Here is a 7,222-nt window from a genome sequence, read left to right as displayed (position 1 = left end):
GCGCCCCCCTTGGGCCTCCCCTGCGCCTAGGGTTGGGAAACCCTAGGGGTGGGGGCGCCCCACTTGGCTTGGGGGGCAAGCCACCCCCCTTGGCCGCCGCCCCCCTTGGAGATGCATCTCCTAGGGCCGGCGCCCCCCCTAGGGGCCTATATAAAGAGGGGGGAGGGAGGGCATCCACACCCTATCCCCTGGCGCCTCCCTCTCCCTCCCGTAACACCTCTCTCTCTCGCTGAGCTTGGCGAAGCCCTGCCGAGATCCTCGCAGCATCCACCACCACGCCGTCGTGCTGCTGGATCTCCATCAACCTCTCCTTCCCTCTTGCTGGATCAAGAAGGAGGAGACGTCTTCCCCAACCATACGTGTGTTGAAAGCGGAGGTGTCGTCCGTTCGGCACTTGGTCATTGGTGATTTGGATCACGGCGAGTACGACTCCATCATCCCCGTTCTCTTGAACGCTTCCGCTCACGATCTACAAGGGTATGTAGATGCGCTCCTCTCTCTCGTTGCTAGATGACTCCATAGATTGATTTTGGTGAAGCGTAGAAATTTTTTATTTTCTGCAACGTTCTCCAACAGTAGTGTGTGTCGACTAAGGTTTGGTTTAGGGTCCGATTTAGGTTTTCATATTGCTCGAATTGGGTGTCGACTAAGGTTTGATAGGGTTGACTAGAGGTCAATTAAGGGTTTAATACAACTCAATTTAGGTGTCTAAGTCCGGTCATATTAGGGTATCAATATAGTGCCCGAATTGGGCATGTCAGCATGGAAACTCTTCATCTTGTTGGTACGGTTTGCTAGTGGCAATGTCAAGAGTTTGCTTTTACCGGTGAAGTAGTGGCTGATCTTTTGAGAGAAAACGGTATGCTTTGTTAAGAGTTGGTTTGATGGGTGAAAAAATGGGAATGCCATCGCTGCAGAGCGTGTCTACCAAGCAGCAAGCCCGGTTAGCTATCTCATACCTTGAAATTGATATATGCAATCATACTTCACAGAACTACACGTGTATCCTTATAATTTCCCCGGAGGCAAAAAAAAAAAACCTCGAGAGGAATGAGAAAAAAGGACAAGGATAATCTGCTCTGAGCTCAATCACATCTGCATGAACAGGAACAGTAGATTCTAAAAAAAAAGTTAATAAAATCAGAAAAATCTGTACTTTTTGTGGATGAACGTCAACAAAATTTCTAACATCCTGCAAAATTGCACCTTGAAATGACATCCGTGGAGGCATGTACAAAATACAAAAATCGATGATCAAAAGACGCATTTTGGAGCACTTTTTTTCTGCACACATCTCTACAGATGTCTTTCCATGACAGTATTTTCCAGGGTGTTTGAGAAACTGTTGATGTTCATAAAAAACAGTTTTTCAAATATATTTTTTAGTATTTTTCAGAGTGCACTGTTTTTGTGGGTGCATTTGTGCTCCAGATTCGGAGAAAAAAAAAGATCCGTACGGGGGATTGGGTCTTACTTATATGTCAGGTAAATTTCAACGATTGAGGGCATCTTTAATAGATAATGTAGATGTAAAAATAACTGATTTTTACATCACAAAGGCAGAAAAATGATGCTACAACACATAATGTAGATGTAAAAATTTTTACTCGAATTTTCTCCGTGTTGTAAAATTGCATCACTTGGGCCTCTCGAGCAAAACGAGTGCAACCCCAATTGTCGCGCGCCCGCTCCTCCACCCGACCACCGCCGCCGGCGATTTCGACTGGCAAGGCTGCGGCCATCGCTCGTCCATCCTCCCCTGGGTTCGCCATGACCTCGCCGCCCCACCCCCATCACCCCGGGCGGCCGCTGGAGGTCCCACCGCCGCGCCGATTTGGATCCGCTGCCGTGCAGCGTTTGGGCCGATTTGCCTATTGACGGTGCCTGTGATGGCTCTCAGAACTCATGGCCGTCCTCTAGAGTAGTCTTATGGCCGCCGGAGCTACCGTGGGCAGGTGTGCGACCGCCGTGATCGAGCCGAGCGGTCGCTGCTTCGGTCGGCGTCATCGGCGCTGCCTCGCTGAAATTATGGGCAGCCTCCTACCGGCATGCGTCAATGAGGTGGAGGAAAGGCCTCTATGACTGGTGCGGCTACCATCTTCGAATACTGTGATGATTTATTTGAGATGGTTTAGATTTTTTTAGATGATTTAGGATTTATTTGAGATGATTTTGATGTTATTTGGTTCTAATATGTATGAAATTGTGGAGCGGTAGTTGTGCGGTTGTCTTATTTTACATCACCTATTGGAGCACTATAATGTTCTACTCCCTCCGTCCCAAAATTCTTGTCTTAGATATGTTTAGGTATGGATGTATCTAATATTAAAACGTGACTTGATATATCTGTATTTAGCCAAATCTAAGACAAGAATTTTGGGACGGAGGGAGTATTTTACATCGAGTTGGAGGTTTTTGGTGATGTAAAAATTCACTTTTTGATGATGTAAATTTTACTCAAGCACAAATTGATTACATCACCCCTACTGAAAATAGATGCTCCGAGTAAAATGCTAGGTTTCACCCGCGCCGCCTTTCCTCTCGCCCCGCAGCGGCCCCGCAATTGATCACGTCCTCTACCGCCGGCCACATCTATCGAGCTCCTACTCTAGCAGATCGACGTTGCCGGACCCTTCTATCCCGTGTCGCCGCCTCTCGGCTCGACCTCGCCACCGACTAGCTTCGAGATAAGAGGGCCCTGGGCGGGCGGCTCTGTCCAAACGTATCCATACTCAACAATCTAGCCTACCAACTTCGTATAATGTTTGTACTCCTAATGACGACTCAGATTTCTTGCTTCTTCTCCAGGCTAGAAAGATGCAGATCGAGCGAGGGGATGTTCAACCTGGATGCTCGAATAAAAAACGCAAAAAAATGCGCATAAGTAGCGGTGAGGATTGATTTCAATTTTGCTACTACTTTCTTTTCTGCAAGTACGATTTGTACTATAGCACTCGAACAGAGCTGTGTTTAATAATGCTTCCTGAATTAGAAAATATGATTCGAGTCAATCCTCTCGAAGAGGAATTCGGCGCCTCAAGCGATTCCGGTGGAGGTGCCTGGAGTCTACTCAGCGAAGAAGTCGCGGCACACATTGATGACAGTGTTGTGTCGCTCGCTTCATTCCATAAAGATAACGGTGATTATACAAGTCGGCTTTGGTTGCAAATTTGTACCTGATCATTAGTTATGTTGCTTGTGACTGAAAAATTGTAATCACGATCTGTGCAGGAAAGTCGGTATATTTTGCGTGCACGGGCATAATTATTGAGAGCAATTCAACTACTACAAGTTTCTTGACTTCGTTAAGTTTGCTTAGATCTACTGATGATGATAGCAAGATCTTTCAAGATATGATGGTTGGTACTGCCCATTTTCCTGTGCTCTGTTTGTTGCTTGCTGATTTGCGATCGTGGTAACCATTCTGCGAACTGATGTGTATTCATGTTGTGGTGCTTTATTATCATTGCAGATTAAAGTGCGCCTTCCAAATAATCATCTTTCCATGGGATGGTTGGACTACTATGACTTAAAATACAATGTTGCTGTTATCAGCATCGCGCCCTTCCATGTTTTTCGCGCAGCATTTCTAGATCATCAGCGGCAATTTGAGCCTCATAGTGAAGTAGTTGCTGTTGGGCGTTGCTTCGACTCATGCAAATTAATGGCCACAGCTGGGATGTTGACTGACAATGGGAAGAGAATTTACCGCGAGGAGCTTGCCATCTCCACATGTGAAATCACTATGGTGCACAGTTCATTTCTCTCTTTACTTTTCTGCATGAAATAAATTAATAATGTCATATTATCAGTGGCTACCAACATATGCACTGAACTATATCTTTTGGGGGCACTAAAAGTATCCCTATTTTCAGTAATGCAAACTTTGTTCAGGATCACTAAATTTGTGTGCTTGCCTCAGCGTCACTTTATTCTTTTGCTAGACTGGAGTTGGAGGGCCCCTTGTTGATTTTAATGGTGACTTTGTCGGGATGAACTTTTATTCTAAGGAAGAGACTCCGTTCCTACCAAGGAATAAAATTCTTGAACTTCTGATGAATTTTAGGAGAACACCCCCGTGCTGGTATGTCTTCTACACTCATGCGACACGGAATCTCTGATTGGCTTATATATGCTTCTTTGTCCTTCCCTATTCGAGCTTACTAGTTTGTATGCATTCAATCTAGATTGCACTTGGTATAATAGTGGTCTCTTGCTCTTTATGAGGTAGATAAATTTGCATCATACACTCTTTTGGTTAATTTGCTATAACTGTCACCTCTAGTCGCATTCTATGCTGGATAACAGCAGGCGTAGTCTAACCAAAGCAATATCTGGATAACCGTAGGACATCTCGTTTGCTTGTTGCGAACTTATTGTTCATGCTGGAGTTTCCAGGGAGCTGACTACACATCAACAAACATAGGAAGTGAAGTACTGAACAATAATATTGCACATCAACAGCCGATGTTTGGCGGAAACAAATTCAAACTTCATACATAACTGTACTAGAAACCATGTTGAATGTCAAACAATTTTGAAATGTGTGTGTCTGCGCCAATATGATGGCTTATTAGCTGTTTTGATGCTTTTGTAGCTTATAATGGCATTTGGTAGGTGATCTTCATTTGAGAGCATTTGCCTTTATAACAAATTGGTTATTTGCTCCATGTGAACTGAACAAGTAGCAGAGTTACCTTAACACTTGCATCCATATATATCACCAGTCTTGTCAAGCCCGTCTTACAGTTGTTGTGTACTCGATTAGGAATCTGGTGTCCATGTTGAACCTATTATACTTGTTTAAATGGGAAGTAGTCAAGGTTCCTTTAGTATTGATATAGTATTTTCACCATTTTCTCTGTTGTTGAAATTTTTAGTACCATCTGGGTTCAATTCCTATTTTTTCCATCTTGCCACTGTTTGGCACTTCAGTTTTATAGTTTTTTGGTAGTGATGCATACCTATGATCTATGTTTTACTCTTGTGGATTTACTCATGAGTATATTGCATTTTGCTGCAGGGATACAAGTAAGAAAAGAGGTAGTAAAACTGAAAGAGGCGCAAGCAAGGCACGACTATCTCCTGAATCTCACAAGTCCGATTTAGAAGGCAAGGAAAATAGACTCACTCCTTAAAAACAGTTAAATTATGCACTGTCAGCCAATTCATCATCATCAATGTTATTTTCGATGATCATCTGTATAATCCTTACCAGCAGTACACATCTTTAGTTTTAAGCTTATACTTATTATGATACTATCATATTGTAGGCTGTGCTATTTAGTTCATACTAAGTATATGGATATGCTATGTGAGTTTGTGAGAATACACACCTGACCTTCATAGTGCTTTTCGGCGTTCTATGTTATGCTTATTCCTTGTTTCGTCTTTTCCATTTAGGCAGCTCAAGGCAGGAGATGAAAAATAAAAAGCAGGAACCTTCCATATGTACTATATGTGACCCAGAACTAAATTCAGGTTGGGTCACTTCTAATGTTACATGTTGATCATTGGTCACGCATGGTCACTAATTGCTTCACCCTGTGGCAATAGGAGTCGAGGATACAATACTTGAGAGTCTGCCTTCTATTCGTCGGTGGCCGTATGACTGGGGTTTCGGTGAGTCATTGCTTTCAGTTTCCTTTATCATTATTAACACATTGGTCACCAATCATTTTACCATGTTGTGCAGTATCCTTGGATGCTAGAAGAGATAAGTTTAGGTCTCGTGGTTACCCCTTACCAGTTTTGGAGGACGGCAAGTTATTTCTTTTTCTTTTACTGATTACTCTATTTTTTTGCACATTTGACTACTATTTTTAGCACCCCCTTAACTATTGTCCCATGTTTCTATGACCAGATGGCAAGCGTCTGCGTTATAGTTTTGAGGAGGAATTTAGTGAAGATATCTGGAACAAAGTCAAGAAAAGAGTAGCTTCAAGTATGTCTCGAGTTGTTGTCGCACTCGCTTCATTCAGAGGTAATCGTACTGATTGTAAGCTCATTATTTTTCGGTATATTTTTCTTCTGTTTCATCACTAACTGATGTTCTTAATTATTAACTTTCGTAGGAGAAGCGAGGCTTTTTGCTTGCACAGGTGTATTCATAGACTGCAATGGGTTCACCACAAGAGTTCTGACCTCGGGAAATTTGATTAGAAGTAATGAAGATGAAAGCAAGGTTGCTGATAACTTAAAGGTTATTACTCTTCTAATAAATGTTTAAATACCCTTTTCTTGTTCATTTGAATACTGCTTTACTCTCACCATATATCGTTAATTGCAGATTGAAGTGCTCCTTCCAGATAAACGACATGTCCCAGGGATGTTGCAACATTATGATCTGCATTATAATGTCGCCATCATCATTATAAATAAATTTCGCTGTACACGTACAACAATTATTGACAATAAGGTGAAAACTGGGCACTCATTCGGAGGTATTAGCCATAGGGCGTGTCTATGAATCAGGAAAATTAATGGCTGCAAGTGGGGTAGCGATCAACAAAGAAAGTGAACTCGACTGTAAAGATCTTAGGATCTCCACTTGTCAAATCACAAAGGTACGATGTGTTAGTTTCTACTATATTTTATTTTCATGGTGGAAGTATGTTTAATTTAATCCATCAGCATATCTGACAGCTTACAAGTATCATGTTTTTTCTACTGGTAACGTTTGTCTTGTGCTAGGCTGGGATTGGAGGCCCTCTTATAGATTCTAATGGGAACTTTATTGGGATGAACTTCTATGGCTTGGAAGAAACTCCCTATACACCACGGGATACAGTTGTGAAACTCTTGGAGAATTTTGATGCAGAAGGGTATGTTTTCTATAATTATGTTGGTTTTTGTGTAGCATGCAAGTTTTTTTTCATGTGCATAATATTCAGGCTTGAGTGAAGTACAGTTGCCTCCACAAGATATGTGCTATCATTTTATTCTTCTATAATTGATTTTTGGGGACTCTTGAATCAGAAAACTTGAAAAACCTTCCTGAGACCCCCCCTCTCCCCTCCTCTCGCGACCGGCCGCGCGGCGACCTCCTCCTCCTCTAGCCCCCCTCTCCCCTTTCTCCCCTTTCTCCCCGCCGCCGTCGCTGGCACCCGCGGCCGGCCTGGCCCCGGGGACGCTGGTGGCGGTGCCCCCTGACCTTCTCCTCCCGGTGGCTCTCCGGCGCGGGGCGGAGCTGCACCGGGGGGTGCTCCTAGGCGGCGGCGGT

General features: G+C 43.4%; 1 pseudogene; it reads left to right on the top strand.

Annotated features, from left to right (window-relative positions):
• Positions 1-2,976: 2,976 nt before the first annotated feature.
• LOC125546598 lies at positions 2,977-6,903 on the top strand (annotated as a pseudogene).
• Positions 6,904-7,222: the final 319 nt, after the last annotated feature.

This window comes from Triticum urartu, chromosome 3, assembly GCF_003073215.2.
Source record: "Triticum urartu cultivar G1812 chromosome 3, Tu2.1, whole genome shotgun sequence".
Lineage (NCBI taxonomy): Eukaryota > Viridiplantae > Streptophyta > Magnoliopsida > Poales > Poaceae > Triticum > Triticum urartu.
Note: the sequence above shows the minus strand (reverse complement) of the source record. Positions and strands in the feature narration are given on the sequence as shown.